At 43.8% G+C, this 20514-nt stretch overlaps 1 long non-coding RNA gene across 1 annotated transcript; it reads left to right on the forward strand.

Moving 5' to 3' along the window:
• Nucleotides 1-8013: 8013 nt before the first annotated feature.
• LOC134008486 (uncharacterized) lies at nucleotides 8014-8416 on the forward strand. Its single transcript, XR_009928132.1, has 3 exons — nucleotides 8014-8075; nucleotides 8179-8277; nucleotides 8369-8416. It is a non-coding gene; the product is annotated as an uncharacterized LOC134008486 (long non-coding RNA).
• The last annotated feature ends 12098 nt before the right edge of the window (nucleotides 8417-20514 follow it).

Below are 20514 nucleotides of genomic sequence, written 5' to 3' on the forward strand. Positions count from 1 at the left end.
CATTCACCTGAAACACGTTTCTCAACAGTTTAAATTGTTTCATTTACTTCAGGTTTACCAGACTTACCTTCTGTTTAGGCCGCCAAAGTTTTTAATGCTTTGGGATTTCATCCATGTTTCTTTAAAGATGACAAACGAGGAAGGAAATAGGAAATACTCAAATAAAATGTACAATTCCAGTACACTTACCAACGAGGAAAAAGTAGAATCAAAAGCTTTTCGCTACTTGTCTACAGAGCATCAATGACTGATTTGATTGTGTAACGAGTTCTTATAATTTGGTAAAGCACGTCACAATCCCTGTCTGCCCCATGACGTCATGATATGTCTATACACCATGGAGATCATACGTCGTCTCCCGAAACAATGCGTTTTAGACAAAAAGGTGACATTTCTATTTGATCAATAAATTAAGTTTTCTTACCATCTATGTTTCATGAGGCACATAGATGTGCCATAGACCTAGAGGCTGTATGAATAATGCTCTTAAAACTAGCAGCGTTATTGTACTTGAAGCACTTCAAAGAATATCAAAAGCATGTTTTGTGTATTATTGCTAATTCATATTAAGTATTTTGTGCAGAAACTTTCATCTCAAGTAGTGGGGTTGGAAAAAACACGTTTCTCAACAGGGGGTGTAGACCATAAATGTATAACATATGTTATTCATTTGAAAGAATATTGTGTGTGGTACTATAACCATGTCATCAATACAAAGTGGATAAACCAGCTACATTTTCCCAATATAGGGAGCTTCGCAGTCGAAGGTAAGCAGCCAGACAACCTCCTTAGCCCTCCAATCACTGTCCTGTAAAACCTATAGCGACAAAGCAGCACCACAACTAGGAGCGCGTCACGGACCACGGTGGTGTTTGTAGTCCTTCTTGTAATGATAACCTTCTACAGGCTGTCAGTCTGTCTGGTCACAGAGCAGGGCTGTGCTTCTCTGGCCTCAAACATGAAGTTAAACTCCTCCCTGAGAAAACTGGTAACAGCTGAGTAACAATGACGTGCAGGACATTGGCATGAAGCTGCTCTCTGCTGACACCACCCTAATTGGGATCATCTCTGGCAGGGATGAGTCTGATTACAGGTTATCTGCACACCTTTCACATCACATTCGCTGAGCCCCTCTGTCCAGGGTTTGGGGTTAACCTTGATTTCACAGTGTCCCTGTGCCAGGTAGAATAGCCTCCTTAAATCCATCACAGACCCTCTACTGGACCCCCTGCAGTTTGCCTACAGAGCCAACAGGTCTGTGGACGACGCAGTTAACATGGCCCTCCACTTCACCCTACAGCACCTGGACTCCCCAGGACTACGCCAGGATCCTGTTTGTGGACTTCAGCTCTGCCTTCAATACCATCATCCCAGCCCTGCTTCAGGACAAGCTCTCCCAGCTGAACGTGACTGATTCCACCTGCAGGTGGATCACAGACTTCCTGTCTGACAGGAAGCAGTGTGTTAAGCTGGGAACACAAGTCTCTGACTCCCGGTCCATCAGCACCGGATCTCCTCAGGGCTGCGTCCTTTCCCCTCTGCTCTTCTCCCTGTACACCAACAGCTGCACCTCCAGTAATCCGTCTGTCAAACTTCTGAAGTTTGCGGACGACACCACCCTCATTGGGCTCATCTCTGATGGGGACGAGTCTGATTACAGGTGGGAAGCAGACAACCTGGTGACCTGCTGTAGCCAGAACAACTTTGAGCTCAATGCTCTTAACACAGTGGAGATGGTTGTGGACTTCAGGAAAAATACAGCCCCACTCACCCCCATCACCCTGTGTGACTCCCCAGTCAACACCGCTTCCTGGGCACCATCCTATCCCAGGACCTCAAGTGGGAACTGAACATCAACTCCCTCACCAAAAAAGCACAACAGAGGATGTACTTCCGACGGCATCTGAAGAAATTCAACCTGCCAAAGACACTGCCAAGGACAAGAGCAGACTGCAGCGTATCATCCGCACTGCTGAGAAGGTGATCAGCTGCAATCTGCCTACCCTCGAGGACCTGCACACCTCAAGGACCCTGAGGCGAGCGAGGAAGATTGTGGCCGACCCCTCCCACCCTGGACACCCTCTGTTCCAGCTACCCCCCTCTGGCAGAAGCCTGCGGTCCATCAGGACCAAAACCTCACGCCATAAGAACAGTTTCTTTCCATCCGCTGTTGGCCTCTTCAACAAGGCCAAGGGCTCACACTGACTTTAATGACTTTAATCACAACCTGCACAATGACACCTTGCCACATTGCAATTTGCCCTATTTGTATCTTTTGTAGTATTTGTATCTGTATTTTTAAATTATGGCTACTTTATATTTTATTCTAAACCCTTTCGTATTAGCTAGACTTCGCTTAGTGGAGTCAGGTGGCTGAGCTGTTAGGGAATGGGCTAGTAATCCAAAGGTTGCTGGTTCGATTCCAGGCTGTGACAAATGACTGTGTGTCCTTGGGCAAGGCACTTCACCCTACTTGCCTCGGGTGAATGTCCCTGTACTTACTGTAAGTCGCTCTGGATAAGAGCGTCTGCTAAATGTAAATGTAGTATCAGCGAGACTTTGTTCCTTTTGAATAGTTAGATCACATATGTAAGTTTTAAGATTCCTATATGTTTAATGTATGCACCATCCTGCCAAAGTAAATTTCTTGTCTATGCAAACTTTCATGGCGATTAAAACCCCTTTCTGATTCTGATTCTGTGTCCAGGAAGAACACCTGACTTCAGGGAAGTCACACTCCTGTTCGAACACACCTGGGGGCTTGATTGTGTGTTTCATTTGGATCATGACTGCACACACACCAACACACACACACACTCACATTCTCTCAGACAAAAGCCAATCACAAGCAGGTGTAGCCGCTATTATAATTGCTTTCTCATAATATTTTTTAAATATTGTTGTTGAATGTTTATCTTGTTTAATTGTTAACAAAACAACAACTGTCTCTATGGTCAACTGAATGTAATTTACAACTAGAGTCTCGTTACTGACAAAATTAGAACAATTTAAATGTTGTATCCAGTATGATACAAGACATGCTGCATCTAATTATGTACATAGAAATGATTACTCTTGAAATTATATTAATGTCTTCATCATAAACATATCACACTTCAATAACGTCTTGTAGCTTACGAAACACTTTATTTACAAGAACCTTCACTGTGAAAAGCAACAACACATTACATGTTGTAATATCACATTACAAACACAACTTGAGCATTACAAAATAATGCATTTTAGGTCAAGCTGACAAAATATTTTCAGTCTCAACTCTACTTTAGTTTATGGTTTAAACTGTAAAACCTGCTTTGGTAAATTGTAAGTACAATACAGGGCAGTACATGGTGAATGCTTAACAACATGAATCAAGACAACCTAATCAGGAAAATAAAATAACTTTATAGAACATTTTAGTATCTTAGCATGACAGCTTTTTTTTCAAACGTAATACTGGTGGCATTGGTACAATAGGCCTAAAGCAACAGACTATTGTCAATCCATAGTAACCCGACAGATAAAACTGTCATTCTCAACATAGCAACTCAGACATCTAATAGAGAAAAAAGAATTAACAGTTAAAGTTCTCTAAAATCAAATGTCAAAAGTACAATCATGGTTGAATAGAAACCCGACAATGAAATCCATTTTTGTCCTGTCATTTTCACCTACTGTTTAGCAAATAATTGCCACTTATCAATTAGACCGTGTTACTTCAGTAGCCAGTATGAACGGGTGTCAAAAAGACAACTATTCTTGTTAAAAAAAGTAATCTCTCATTGCTTTGCTTGTGTCAAAATTATACGGAGCCCAGCTACTTTATAGCATACTTAAGGCACATTCCATACACATCACAGACATGGTTAATAATGGCTGTTGGAACTCATCTCCCTTTGTTCTCTTCACTCACATGCACACGCACGTCATCTGACAGTCAATCAACAAAACCATCACACACACACACTTACCCACACACAGTGTGGCAATCAATAACAGTCATATGGACACATACACACACGGTCCTTCAGGTTAGTCCATTGTCTTGGTCCCCTCGTTGGACTTGTTCAGGATGGTGAGCAGGTTCTCGGACATGAAGTAGGGCCTCTCTGCAGTTCCATCATTACGCTCCAAATCCTCCACTGTCACACGGGGAGAAAGTAGAAGACACTCATCATCACCCCCCCAAAACACCAATGCATCATAAAACTACAATATTTAGGAATACGAAATGCATAAAACATGAAAGAACAGTAGCCGATCTATCTGAGGTTTCAAATTATTTCACCTTGTTTGGTAAGGTCCCCATATTTCTTATTACATGCCATCTTATCTGCTTTTTGTTTAACAGTACACATACAAAAAATAACTTACCTTATTGTCTCTCTCCCGACACCAGATTATAGAAGGTTCTTACATGTACACAATAACTACTAATTCATCAATACAAGAAACTTTAATCAACAGCTGTATCCAACAGAAGCAAAATGAATAGGCATGTTTCATCCATGAAAGACTCATCGAGCTACAACATTCACTTAGTGACACAGGAACTCATTTCACACGTATATAATGTACTTGGAAGCAAAACATGGAATTTACTTTACAGGATCTTTAAAGAACCTTGTTAGACATGTCATCTAGTTGCCTGAAATCATTTCCAATGAGATAGTCAGCAAAAAAATGAATCAGCGTTCTTCTAGACGTCCAAAAGCTTCCATATGTAGGAGATATACACCAACATGTTACCGAGGCAATGCTCTACAACCACTTCAGTCCCGCCGAGACCATCTACTCTATCCACGTCTGCAGAGACAGGGTTTTATTTTATAACCCACCATTAAAGCCTCATCTATTGTACTCAAAGTAAACATTCTTCTCCAACCAGTTAACTGTACCTGACTAACTCAGGCGCTCTCTCGTCAGGGTTTGGAGCCACAGGCACTGAATGATGTGAGGACAGATAAACATGTAGTTTAATGCTGATTGATGATGATTAGAATTCTCAGGAACCTCTGGCCTGGTTTTTGTTGAGCAAGGTAGAAATGAAAGAGGGATCAGAACAGATATTGTATATTAACATACAATATATGTTCTAATCATATCTGATACTATGATCATATCGGAGGAATGTTGACTTGCTTACTAGAAGACATAGAGCCCTTCAGCAGTCAACGGTAACATCTACAAGTATATACTAGAATGACTAATAATTTTCAACATTGGTAGAATGTTCTGCCATGTTCTACCTTAAACTTCCTGTATAATGCCACAGCCCCAACCATAACCACAGCCACAGCCACCAGGAGTCCAGGAACCAGGATATCCCAAGGGTGATTGCAAAAGTTGGTGTTAGTAGGAAGACCTGAAGAAACAGAAAACACATACACACAACCAAGGAATTTTACTAGTGTTTCCTGGTTCTGTGGTCAAAAGTGAATAGTAGATGGTTATCTTTAAGTCTTCTCAAAAGGTGTTTTTCTAACCGACAGTAAACAGACCGGCAGACATGACAGTATAGTATAGTTTGTTCAGAGTCTCCATGTTGTGTAATTTGTCATCTGCTTCTCTTGACATGGAGAGAAACAGCACACTGAATCATCTCCTCTCTGGGTTTTCTTTATCGGACGAAATTCTATAGAAACACAGCCCAGGCTTTGGGCTGTGTCTTTGATTAATGAATCCAATAGCACAACAACTATCTGGCATTTTGGCAACACAAAAGCAACAGACTCAGAGTAAATGTAGGCTATATGTAGGCTTTCTTATGGTTGGCGGGCAGCGGAAAGTCTTTTGTGCCCTCGGGCGTGCCCCTTGGAACGTGATGTCATGTGAAATCTATGAATATTCATACTCACTATAAATATTCATATTAATAGATAGCTGCATATCAATAGTGTTTGGTGCCTGCTGAAGATTACCCCCTCCCCTCCCTCCATATTTTGAGACTTTAAACTCTGAATCATTCTGGTAGCTCATGTTGACCAGTAGACTGTGCTACAAAATTATTTGTTATAAATAAAGTGCTTGAAGTCATCCTGCGGCGTTTCCTTAACAATGGAAAGATCATTTACTCTGGTATCAAACAATAATCCCACACACGTGTGGGACAAGTATTTAGGTAATAAAGAACCTATACTCAATGCCGTAGCTACTGTATAATTCAGACCGGTGTAAAACAATTAAACCAAGCTAACCATAAACAGATAGAGTAAAGGTGTGTATGTGTGTATATATATATATATATTGCACGTGTGCATTTGGGTGTGTTTGTGTGAGAGAGAGAATTTGACAGTTCAAATGATTTCCCATTCAGGTATTCAGGCGTGTGTGTGAGAGAGAGATCCCAATAATTACCGGGATCGTGGGGCACACAAACACACACTTACACAGTCATTATCTCAGTTGTTTTTCTGCAAATTTGCTGCAATGTTCTGGAATGTTGAGATGATAATGTCATGATGAGTGGTTCAGTCCTGGGTTATATGGTCCCTATGGAAACATAGTGGGACATGGATGCAGTGGCTAGTTCCATTCAGGGGGAGGTAGTTCTCTTGACCCCCTCTCTCCCAGGGGCGGTTTTAGGCACGGGCGGACCGGGCAGCATTTTTTCATGTCACGTGGGGGGCGCACGAGCAAAAAATAAATAAATAAAAATCTCTGCGCTGCGAAGCGGTTTTCTCTTTTCTATCATTTCACTGTGTGGGACTGTGCGCCCCCTTCAGGCAGCTGCAGGCACCCCTGCTTGGAGGGGGACAGACAGCTCACCTGACTGGGTCTCCCAAATGGAACGGACAAGGGGGGGGCTAAAGTCAGTTGCACCTCGACTTTCTTACAAATAACGAACATTTCATTCATAATATTATAAATATAGGCCTAAAGTTCCTGCACATTTTAGTTTTTTTTAATTGTGTGAAATGGCTAATAAAAATATGTAACACAAAACGATTGTGGTCACCAAGGTGAATTGGTTTAGTCTTGACTTCTGGTCGTGAGTGACAGTGTTGGGGGGATGGGAAATCTGTTGGTGCCAAAGAAGATAGACAGGAAAAGGTCAAGTAAGCCATCAGGTGCCCAATTTCGAAAAAAAAGAAAAGAAGAAGAGGAGAAACGAGAAGAAGATAAAGGTATGCAAATATGTCTATGTATGATTATTACGGTATCCATGTCATGAATGAAGGGCTAATGTTAATTGGTGGGTATAGGCTAACTCTTACGTTTGTTAGCCTTTTTGCTATGATGCTTGCTATGCAACAACAATATTTCGGTTTTAACTCAACAAACACGTGATAACATTTCACCATAATAGTGTGCTTTGCAACAAAACTGTTACAAGTTCAGTTATTATTTATTTTAATTATTTAGGTTAGGCCCTGTAATTAGCCAACAGAATTTTCAAATTTCAAAGACGAACATTTGCTATTTGCTACAACTATATTTCGTGACAAAGTATAGTTTAACGTCATAACTAAAAGTGTTCCTCCATAAAAGTTATATTAATATAGCATGTAATAACAGACATTTAGCGTGTAAGGGCATGTTTATGTAACCCTCCTATTATGTTTGGTGTCAATTTGACCCCAGGCTGTTTTAGCTGTATAGAACATAATCGGTCTTACCACAACAGCCTTTTGATTTCAATGGGGGGGGGGGGGGGGGGGGGGGGGGGGCGCGAAGGGCGTCTCGCCCTGGGTGTAATTCAATGTAGAACCGCCACTGCTCTCTCCTGTGATGAATGTGACAGCCTGGGTGCCTAATGTGTGTATTCCTCTCCCCCTGTGAGACTGGAGGAATAGACACCTCAGGAAGTCATCATTTGAGTGTGTCAATTCAACTACACGAACAAAAGTATTTATGTCAGAGATACTATGTTTCTCAGTGTAAGACGACGGACACAAGCTCTGAGTTACAGTATGGTAAGGGTCTGTGGGTCCTACAGCAGTTTCAGAACATTCCATCTCACCCTCTTCTTCTCTCTGCTCATGTTTCTGTAAAGGAGCTTGTGTACTGCTCTGGTGAGCTCTGAGAGGAACCATGCCTCCTCCTTCTCATGGACCAGAGGATCTGGATCTAAGGTACAATGAGTCAGCCTTCGCAAACACACCTGCGCACCTACCCAAACAAACAGGCCTATTGTTGTTATTTGTAACAGCTCCTCCCTCCTTCCCACTCCCTCAGAAGGTGCACGTACAGATGTGCAGAGTGTGCATGGTGAGGGGGGCTGACGCCAGGCTGTGGTGGGCCATGTCTGAGGAGAGATCCAGGCTCGGCCCAAATGTAAGTGCGAACACAATCACACACGCACGCACAAGCCACACACAGGGTGCGTGTCTGACCCAGGTCCCTCTTCCTCTGTTTGCTGTTGTAGGGATTCCCCCACATGGCTGCCATGGTGATGGTGGTGACCGGAGTTCAGGTAAGATTTCCTGAAGTGCGACAGATGCCAACAGTGTGACTTTCCTGTTCAGGCTTGTATCTGAAGCCTGTACTCCAGATCAGTTACGCAGCACTCTGTCACTCATCCTCTTCCTTGTATCTCCTTTCCCCTACAGCTCATTGGAGGACAGGTGAGACAGTATCAGTCTCATGTATGTTCTAAGACTGACTTCTCCCCGGTTCTGGCTGACGAAGGGGTGAGAACTGCAACACTAAGATAGATAGATAGAACCTCCCCACCACACTTGATCCCAGCAAGCTGAATCATCCCTTTAGGACTCAATGTTAAAGGTGTGTGTGTCTCCTTTCTGTCCACTAGCAAACTGATGTTTCCATCATGGAGGCCAGCATGGTCGTGGGTCCAGATGGGATTCTGCGCACCACAGCCAGAACCTCCTGGGGGTCCAGAAACACCTCGACCTGCGAGGAGGAGTCTTTCTCCCAGGATCAGGACTCATTTGAGGAGGAGGATGAGGGCTGGACCAAGGACCAGGGCCAGGACTCCTCTGAGAAGGATGAGGGCTGGTCCAAGGACCAGGGCCAGGACTGGGACCCGTCTGAGGAGGATGAGGGCTGGACCAAGGACCAGGGCCAGGACTGGGACCCCTCTGAGAAGGATGAGGGCTGGACCAAGGAGGAGGACCAGGACTGGGACCCCTCTGAAGAGGAGAAGGATGAGGGCTGGACCAAGGAGGAGGGCCAGGACTGGGACCCCTCTGAGAAGGATGAGGGCTGGACCAAGGACCAGGGCCAGGACTGGGACCCTTCTAAGAAGGATGAGGGCTGGACCAAGGACCAGGGCCAGGAGTCCTCTGAGGAGGAGAAGGATGAGGGCTGGACCAAGGACCAGGGCCAGGACCGGGACTCCTCTGAGGAGGAGAAGGATGAGGGCTGGACCAAGGACCAGGACTGGGATCATGAGACCAATTTCCCTGCGAAATGGGAAAATGAAATGGAATTCCTCAAGTTAGTACAATTCCTTAACAGGCATATATTAATTGTTACATTTGACAACACGCCATACACATGGTTCTTCTAGATAGATGATATAAATACTACTGTATGCACAGGAATGCATTTTATCAAGGTTTCCCTCATTGCTCTGTAGTTAGCTTGTCCAGGTTAACTTGACTGATGTATCTCCATAGGTACTACTTGAGAGACAGAACAGTTGACCAACTGTCCTACAAGGTGGCAGCTCTCAGGCAGGCCTTCACTGTGAGTAGTCTACTATCAAGCTAGCTCCTGTGTGTTGATGTTCTATAAAATGCTAGGTAGTTAACTCCTGTGTGCTGTTAGTAATGATTATTTTAGCTAGTTATCCTGATCATCCATGTTTGTCCCCAGACGCTGTTTACTGACAGCAGAGAGTTCATGTTGGCAGCAACTCACTGGCTTTTAGAAAGGCTGGCAACCGAAGCACAAAAGGTATCTGACATATTATCCCTCCCCACCAACAGTGACTTTGGGTGACCTTGATATATGTCACCCTGGTAGGGTGTCACCACTTGAACAGTCTACACACATGCTAACTTGGAGATAAATCTAACACGCCTTCGAAAACATGGGGTCTGTGTGTGACTGTGTCTGTGTTCTCCAGGATGAAGAGCAGCTGTTTCAGCAATACACCAGGCTGAGGGAGTACGCCTCAGACCACGCCCACCTAGACTCCATCATGCAGGAGCTGGCAGCGGAGTCGGTGAGGAGAGGGGGACGAGAGGGGGAAGGGGAAGAAAGGGAGGGGAGAGGAGGTAAAGGAGATGATGGATGGTGGGGGGAAAGGAGGGCAGGAAAGGAGGAAGAGAGGAGGAAATATTTCCCCCCCCCCTTATGGTCAGTTCATGCTCATAAAAATGTGCCAAGCTCACAACATCTTTATTGAGCAAGGCAGTCTCAATGTTTACATTTGGGCATGAGGTCTGTGACATTACACAGTCTAGAAGGTGCGAGACACTTGTCTGTGGCAGCAAACTTGTCTGACTGACATTGTTTGTCAAGCACAAATTGGCCTCGAAGCCCAGGCAATATGGACAGTTTAATGACCTGGACACCTCACATCTCCTCTCATCTCATCTAACTTCATCAGAATCAGAGATGTGAGAGTCTAAGAGCTAGCTAATAACTTGTGGGAACTATTTTCAGATTCCTCACTTGAGCATCATAGATGTGGTGATTGAGCTGGTTCTGCTGCGCCTGATCGTGTTTGGCTATCGCCAGTCGTGTTTCAAAGTAAGTGCCCTGCCTCCCCAGTCCTGCATCACAGAGGTGCAGTGACCTCACCATGTCTAGATAGCCACTGTTTGACCCAGCCCCCCTCCTTCTCTTGCTCTCTCCCTCCCTCCCCTCCTCTCCCTCCCCCACCCCCTCCTCCCCATCCCCAGGGTCCAGATTGCTGCATGCTCCAGCTACAGTTAGGTCCATAAATATTTGGACATTGACACAATTTTCATCATTTTGGCTCTGTATACCACCACAATGGATTTGAAATGAAACAATCAAGATGTGCTTTAAGTGCAGACTTTCAGCTTTAATTTCAGGGTATTTACATCCAAATCAGGTGAACGGTGTAGGAATTACAACACATTTGAAATGTGGCCCCCCCCTTTTTAAGGGACCAAAAGTAATTGGACAATTGGCTGCTCAGCTGTTCTATGGCCAGGTGTATGTTATTCCCTCATGGGAGTTGGTTATTTCATTGACAAGGAGAAGATAAAAGGTCTAGAGTTCATTTCAAGTATGGTATTTGTGTTTGGAATCTGTTGCTGTCAACTCTCAATATGAAGTCCAAAGAGCTGTCACCATCAGTGAAGCAAGCCATCGTTAGGCTGAAAAATCAAAACAAACCTATCAGAGAGATAGCAAAAGCATTAGGTGTGGCCAAATCAACTGTTTGGTACATTCTTAAAAAGAAAGAACGCATTGGTGAGCTCAGCAACACCAAAACACCGGGAAGACCACAGAAAACAACTGTGGTGGATGACAGAAGAATTCTTTCCCTGGTGAAGAAAAACCCCTTCACAACAGTTGGCCAGATCAAGAACACTCTCCAGGAGGTAGGCATATCTGTGTCAAAGTCAAAAATTAAGAGAAGACTTCACCAGAGTAAATACAGAGGGTTCACCACAAGATGTAAACCATTGGTGAGTCTCAAAAACAGGAAGACCTGATTAGAGTTTGCCAAAAAACATCTAAAAGAGCCTGTACAGTTCTGGAACAACATCCTATGGACAGATGAGACCAAGATCAACTTGTACCAGAATGATGGGAAGAGAAGAGTATGGAGAAGGGAAGGAACTGCTCATGATCCAAAGCATACCACCTCATCAGTGAAGCATGGTGGAGGTAGTGTTATGGCGTGGGCATGTATGGCTGCCAATGGAACTGGTTCCCTTGTATTTATCGATGATGTGACTGCTGACAAAAGCAGTAGGATGAATTCTGAAGTGTTTCTGGCAATATTATCTGCTCAGATTCAACCAAATGCTTCAGAACTCATAGGACGGCGCTTCACAGTGCAGATGGACAATGACCCGAAGCATACTGCGAAAGCAACCAAAGAGTTTTTTAAGGCAAAGAAGTGGAATGTTCTGCAATGGCCAAGTCAATCACCTGACCTAAATCCAATTGAGCATGCATTTCACTTGCTAAAGACAAAACTGAAGGGAAAATGCCCCAAGAACAAGCAGGAACTGAAGACAGTTGCAGTAGAGGCCTGGCAGTGCATCACCAGGGACGAAACCCAGCGTCTGGTGATGTCTATGGGTTCCAGACTTCAGGCTGTCATTGACTGCAAAGGATTTGCAACCAAGTATTAAAAGGGACAATTAGATTTATGATTATGTTAGTTTGTCCAATTATTTTTGGTCCCTTAAAAAGGGGGGGGCCACATATAAAATGTGTTGTAATTTCTACACCGTTCACCTGATTTGGATGTAAATACCCTGAAATTAAAGCTGAAAGTCTGCACTTAAAGCACATCTTGATTGTTTCATTTCAAATCCATTGTGGTGGTATACAGAGCCAAAATGATGAAAATTGTGTCAATGTCCAATTATTTATGGACCTAACTGTATATGCCCTGGTGGAAGCCTTCCTCCCCCAGGACACAGAGGGAGCCCCAGGGAAAACATACCTGAAGAAACTGAAGGTGTGCTCTCTCTCTCTCTCTCTCTCTCTCTCTCTCTCTCTCTCTCTCTCTCTCTCTCTCTCTCACTCACTCACTCACTCACTCACTCACTCACTCACTCACTCACTCACTCACTCTCACTTACTTCCTGGACGAAATCTTGGGTTTCCCAGAAGCCCTCTACTCCTGCCAGAACGACTTGGTGCCCAAACTAATGCACCATCTTGGGGCCATGTTTTCCAAACTGCTCAGGGTGGATGAGGACTTGACTGAGGGCCAGGACTCCTCTAAGGAGGAGGAGGACATGATGGCCAAACCCAGACCTGGACGAGGAGCAGGACTCTGATGATCCTGCTGGTCATCAGCACCGTGACGCAGGAACGCGGGATGGTTATGATGACCATGAAGGACTTGAGATGGAGTCTGCTGGCTTGGAAAAGGCCGGTGGAATTTACAGCTCCTTCATCACAAACACAAGCTTGGATGAAGGACTTGAGATGGAGTTTGCTGGCTTGGAAAAGGCCGGTGGGACCCAATCCTCTTCTTCATCCTTCTACTCCTCCTCCAGCTCCTCCACCTCCAGGGGCTCCATGGCTCGGGCCCCTAGCCCAGTGGGAGATCATCTGGGGCCGCTCGGAAAGACCGACCCCCCCCATCCTCCGGAGATGGTTCACACTGGTAAGCTGAAAACAACACCACACACTGGCACTAGGTAGAACTGACCTGAGCTGAGTCAGCGATAAGAAGGGACGACATGTGACAATCTCAATGATTCTGTGTGTCTTTGCTCTCACTTCCAAACCCAGAAGAAAGAGAGGACGTCCATCAAGGATCGACAGACTGCGGCTGCCAAGGGCAGAAAGAGAAGCAGGATATTTAAGACCAACAAAGTGTCTCCCCTCAGCTCTGAACGTAAGATCCTGACTGCACATTGGCTCATTTAGGCTTTCCCACTTTAGTTGGCCCTCCCACCAGTTCACACACATGAATGTGCACACACACACACACACACACACACACACAGACACGCGCACACACACTTTTTTAAGTGAGAGGTCACAGTGCTGAAGTTCCGTGTGATGTCATATCCTGTTGTGTGATGGTGTTTCCTGTCCAGGTCCAGACCTTGGTGAGTCCTCCATTGCCGGAGGAGAGGAGAAGAAGAAAAAGACAAAGTCCATCAAAGCTTTCTTCCGGGGGATCTCTGTAGCTCTCTCCAGGGCTTTCTGCTTGCCTGCATGAAGGATATTCACCAGTAGAGGGGGCCACCTGCTCACTCAACTAGCTGCAGCGGCAGAGAGAGAGTCAGCATCTGCCTGGTCGTGGGTCTGCCAACGCTGGACCTGGTCGCCAGTGGACGTCGATCTGTGACAGTCTGCCAAAGCTGGATCTAGTCGCCAACCGGAAACCAGACTCCATGACAGACGACAGCGAGTTCCCGGTCCCTTTCCTCACCCCCCGGCCTGTGATGCAGCACCGATCACATCCCCAGCCCTGTGGCTACCTCTGAGTATCCTGACATTTACCAACTGACCCAAGTTGAACACTGGATGTTGGTGTTTCAACACCCATTGACACTTCCCTGCTGTATGAGAATGCTAAGTTTTGCACCTCTCTTTCACCAACCATCTCTGGAGTTTCTGACATTGCTTGTAAAAAGGGCTATACAAATACATTTTGATTTGATTTGGGGGGGATATGCTCTATTTTGTAGTTCAGAATTCCAATAAAAACTACTGGCATTTAGTTTATATCTCCTTTGTAATTGTTGAGCTGTTTGTGTACAAGGTTGTGACATCACCATGTCAGGACTGCAGCCACATAGAGAGGCTGATTAACATGTTTTAAAGTAATTGTACACAGACACTTTACATCAGTGTAAAAGTTACCTTAAACACTAGCTTTTCTACAGATTTTACACACACATGACCTATGTATGTACGGTTTAGGACCAACACAATGTAGGTGCCAAACATGTAGCTAGTTATGTTTCCAGGCTGTGATAGCAACACTGTATTTTTGTACGCCCTTCGACTGGTTAGCTCCTGCGATTCCCACACAGCAGTAGTCTAGTATTTAGCTAGCTCATAGTAGGCCTACAATTTACCGGGGCCAGGTCTGAATGTAGGAGAAAAACAGAGCACAGTTGACCTTTCGCAGTGCTGTAGACTGCGACCAAATTGTCGCATTTTGCGTTCTAATCTTACTGACAATGAACACTTACAGTAAACTTGTTTTGAATTAGGCATTTTCCCCTAAATACATGTCAAGAATAATTATTTACGTTTTGGAGGGCATATTTTCCGTTAGCAGATGATACTGTTTAAGTTGCGATTCCATCTGAGATACAGCGTTGTTAGAATCAGCTTGGTTCAAAGGGGGTTCTTTATTAAGGAATGAATGCAATATGAGCAGGCTACATGCATGAAAATATCACTACAAGCGGAAAACTTAAAGGACGGGTAAGTCATAGAGGTTAGGACCATTATTAAACAGGATTGCCCAATTTATTCGTTTTGATGTAACTTTTCAACTATGTGAGGCTGCTAATTGTAAATGATGTATGCTTTTAAATCTATGCAAATATTCATAAATAATAAGTATGCATTTTTATATAAAATCTACAGTTATATCAGTTGTAAAATGTCAGTAAAAAATACAACGACCCATCTGCAACCGACACAAGCACACCCCACAATATCCCCAGAAATTGTACCCTCTCTAGTTATAATTATACTAGATAACTTTTCCAGAGGTATCTCTGCTATAATTAATGCAAACTTGATATTAGGCTACTCGGTGTAGAATGATGGTATTTTGGTGAAATGGTAGCTAATGTGCTAGAAGTAGTTGGAGAGCTCACTGTCTGCTGTCTCTACTGTAAATGTTTACTCCTGTGTTACAGCTCAGGGGAATATTTCATTTATATGCATCTGTATGTTTCACTCATTGAACAAATACATTCTAATTCTATACTGTTTTGTTCGGCTTGACATAGCGTCCATTATCTGGGTCGTAGGTTGCTTACTTGAGAGAGGCGGCGCCTTCCAGCGAGGGGGCCGAGCTTCAGCTCCTTCAGGCGACACGCCCCCCCGATCAGTTAATGTTTCAATGTTTGAAATTATCTTAAAGGGTCATGCAGAAGGAGAGGCTGAGGCAGAAAAGGGAAGCTGTTCAAGTCAGAGAGAGGAAGAGACAGACCAAGCAGCTGCAGCAACTAATGATTTAAGTGAAAAAGACACAGGGCCCAGACAGGTTAAGCTGAAGAGCTACCCACAGGACAGCTTTGGTGCTCAGAACAGGTCATTTCACCACAGCTGGTTTGAGAAGCACAGTTGGTTGGAATATTCAGTCAACCATAATGCAGCTTTCTGCTTTCCATGTAGATTGTTTGGCAAAAACATCAAACATGATGCTTTGGTCAGTAGTGGTTGCAATAACTTGAAGAAAGCATTGTTTATCTTTGGCAAGCACGAGATGGCACAGACACATAGGGACAGTGTTGTTGCATGGCAAAGCTACCAGGCAACTACCCGACAGGGAAACGTTGCACAGATGATAGCATCTGCACATGCAAGTGAGATACTAGAGAGAAGGGAGTATCTTAGGGTAATTGTTGCAGTCGCCTCCATGTTAGGGTGACAGGGACTCCCTTTTTGTGGCAGTGATGAAGGCCAAGACAGCACAACAGAGGCAACTTTCTTGCTTGCATGGTACTTTTGAAGGAGTTTGATCCTTTTCTTCAGAATTATAACCCTCCCTCAAATGCTACCTATATCTCGCCAACATCTCAGAATGAGATGATTGAATGTTGTGCTCAAGAAGTAACCAGTGTCATTGTATCTGAGATGACAAAGTGCAAAATGTATGCCATTATGGCAGATGAGGCAAGGGATGCACGGTCAGAGCAGCTGGCTAATTGTGTTAGGTACGTGTCAGAGGGTGCAGTGCAGGAAAGTTTTCTAGCACTTGCAGAGATAATGTCATTTGATGCCCAGTCCATTGCAAACGAGCTGCAGCAGCAGACACAGTTACAGACACTTCTGTCTGTAACTGAAGGACTACACAAGTTCCTTCAGAAAGAGACTTTAGACCTGGCAGAAGCTTTTATCAGCAAACAATCTGTATGTGACACACTGAGGGGCAAACATACAGATGTATTTGCCACAGAGCTGTATGAGAGAACCAAGGCCCTGTGCCACACCCACAGTATCCCAGAACCAAATGCTAAGAAAATGCATAAACAGAGAAAAATTTAGGATTTTGTGTTGGAGACAACCTTGGGTTCAGGCACAGAGTTGATCAGCTCACAAACCTTGAAAACAGAGTTGCTTTTCCCCTGTGTGGACAGGATGGTTAGTGAGCTTGAACTACGATTTTGTAGTGTAGATGCAGGCCTACTAAAAGGCATCCAGGCATGCAGCCCTAAATAGAGGATAGACGTCCTATGGATTTATGTTCCTTTTGCAATAGGCTACTATTAACAATTATATAGCTATGATAATTATACTAATTTAGATTGAGATATAGGCCTATGCCTGATGCCTAAACATTTGAAATCACAAATTACCATAGCCATACATTTAACGGCTATGGTGTGTATCAAATCATTGTTCATCATTGTTTAATGCATTAGGCTAAATGTTGTAGCCTATGTAGGCTATTTAAGTTGATTTTCTATAAATGTAGCGTACATATTGAACTGATGACAATAAGAAAATAAGAATGTCCGTGGTAAATCATCGTTTTCCCGTTGGGTCAGTGTTACAGGAACGTCTGGTTAAGCAAGAACACGGTCTAAGCCTGACAATTAGCCTGACCCGGACCAGGCTAGTTTCGAAGCATAAGTTACCATAATAACTGAGTTTGAACTACGTTGAGCTAGCTTTATGGAACCGAATGAACTAGAAATTAGTCAGACTAACTGACATATGTCTGGCTTATTCAGTAAACTCGCTTTATGGAACAGGCCTCTGGTGGCCAGAAACTTCCTTGCCCGCAAAACAGAGGCTGGATGTCCACCCCGAGATATGCTAGCTGTGCACAACCTCCTAGATTCAGACATGTTTCCCTCTCTGAAGGCAATCGTTCAAGTTGCCTTAACAGTGCCTGTGAGCAGCTGCTCTTGTGAGAGCAGTGGCGGTTCTACATTGAATTACACCCAGGGCGAGACGCCCTTCGCCCCCCCCCCCCCCCCCCATTGAAATCAAAAGGCTGTTGTGGTAAGACCGATTATGTTCTATACAGCTAAAACAGCCTGGGGTCAAATTGACACCAAACATAATAGGAGGGTTACATAAACATGCCCTTACACGCTAAATGTCTGTTATTACATGCTATATTAATATAACTTTTAGGGAGGAACACTTTTAGTTATGACGTTAAACTATACTTTGTCACGAAATATAGTTGTAGCAAATAGCAAATGTTCGTCTTTGAAACTACCTACAGATTTGAAAATTCTGTTGGCTAATTACAGGGCCTGAAAAAAACCGCCCCTGTGTGAGAGGTCCTTTAGTGCACTGCGTCGGCTGCTCTCCTGGCTGCGTAAAACAATGGGGCAGAAAAGGCTTCACAGTCTTGCAGCCATGTCAATTGAAAGTGACATACTAGGGGGACTGAGTCACAACACACCGATAGACCGATTTGCCACCCTTAAACAGAAGGCATTCTTTGATGCTTCCACCCACTAAATAATCATTAACCTGTGATTCCATACCACCCCCGTCCAAATTGTCTGAAATCTCCTGTGCATTGGATTCTTTTTTTGAAATAATTTGAATGTAGTTTTGTGTATTCTTTTTATCTGCCTCTAATGCTATCCTGGGTCTAGTCCTATAGTGTTTTTCTCTGTCGATGCAATCCTTTAAAATAAAATTATTTATCTCTTTATTTGAGAAAAGTTCATATTTGTGTTGTCAAATTTCACTATGACCCTGACATTCTGTCTCTTGTGTTATCATATACTGAATGCAAGCAAAACTACAGAGCAAAATCACACTTTCTGATTGAATCAATCTATGAACTGTCTGAAACAATGGATATCAGCGGCCCCAAATGGGCATGAAAAAAATTTTCTGCGCGCAAACATTCCACTCCCCATGGGGCTAAGCCCCCCCTTTCTTTGAATCCTAGAAACGCCCCTGCCTACACCTACATGTCCCTATGTTCTTTACACCATTCACCATCTGAGCGAGGTTCAAATTCCCTTCTCTTCTGTTTAGTTTTTTTTTTATAACCCACCATTAAAGCTTCATCTATTGTAGTCTAAGTACACATTCTTCTCCAACATGTTAACTGTACTTAGCTCTAACTCAAGTTCTCTCGTCAGGGTTTGCAACCACAGACACTGAATGATGTGAGGACAGAAACATTTAATTTAATGTTGACAATTTTTCATTAGGATGATTAGAATTCTCAGGAACCTTTGGCCTGGTTTTTGTTGAGCAAGGTAGAAATGAAAACGCATTTGTATGTTGATATACAATATCTGTTCTGATCATATCTGATACTATGATCATATATGGGCGGAGCTAGTTCAGGCATGGAACTCGGGCAGCGCGCGCAATATCACCCATTGCCGTGTTCTCAGCCCATAGGCTTAGCCTGATAGGCGGCGCTATAAAGTCGCACACATGCACGCACACGCGTCCTCGATTCCCCTTGTGTTCTGCGCTGCTGCCACCCACCACCATCCCCTTCTCCCCCATGTGGTCTATCTGTTCTCCCCGTGGGGGATTTAACTTGTTGCTCCCTGCCTATACTGCAGTGAAGGCAGGGAGCGCTTCCCCATGTACATCCATTCCGCCAATGTTAAACCATTTGACGTGTATGAATAAATGGTGAAATCAATCACGTGAGTGTCTTGACTGAACTGAGGAATGTTGACTCATTTTGACAAGAAACCAAATGATGATCAAAAGGGGTGCATGTTTATTTTTGTCCATACTCTGTAAAGAATTGCTGTTTTACAGCTGATTTCTCACAATATCTTACTGTTAATCAATAATACAGTACTTGATTTATTTGGTATACCAAAATGACATACACAGTGCATGTAATGAGATCAGCAGATAGTCATCAAAGAGCAGTTCACAATTCTATTTTTTTTTTAAATCTTCCATTTCAAGCCTATAAATAAAAATAGTTGTTTTCACAATGTTCAGATCACATCTTGACCACAGTGAGGTGTAAAACGTATTTAGCAAAACCTTCATTCAGCAACTCTTCAGCATTTCAGAGGTTAGGGCAGGGTGTCTCCTTGCCTACAGCATCACTGGTCATCAGATAACAGTTGGCAGAACTGTCATGTTCTGTGGAGGTTCCCTCTCCATCCCAAGCTCTCTGTGAGACACAATGTGAACTCTTGCTTACTAGAACACATGCAGACCTTCAACAATCAACCCTAACCTCATCAATACAAGTATATACTAGAATGATTGTCTAATAATATTCAACTTTGGTTGAATATTCTACCATATTCTACCTTAAACTTCCAGTATAATGCTGCCAGAGCCACCAGGAGTCCAGGAACCAGGATGCCCCAAAGGTGATTGCCAACAGAGCTGCTGTATGTAGCCAGACCTGAAGAAACAAATACACACAACCAAGGAGTTTTACTAGTGTTTCCTGGTTCTGTTGTCAAAAGGGAGTGGTAGGCAGGTTGTCTTGAAGTCTTCTCACCAGGTGTTTTTCTATGCTATATAGTAAATAGACGTGAAAGTATAATGTCTATAATATATGTTGAGTGCATGATGTTGCTATGAAAACTGAGGATTCAGAGTCTCCATGTTTAGTTGTTTGTCATCTGCCTCTCTTGACATGGAGAGAAACAGCCACTGACCTGGGCACAGCTCTGTCTTGTGGAGTTTGGCTGTCTGGTTACTGATGGGGTTTTCAGCCACACAGCTGTAGGTGTCTCCATCCTGGTCCTTCCTCTCCAGATGGAGAGA

This window comes from Osmerus eperlanus, chromosome 22 (genome assembly GCF_963692335.1).
Source record: "Osmerus eperlanus chromosome 22, fOsmEpe2.1, whole genome shotgun sequence".
Taxonomy (NCBI): domain Eukaryota; kingdom Metazoa; phylum Chordata; class Actinopteri; order Osmeriformes; family Osmeridae; genus Osmerus; species Osmerus eperlanus.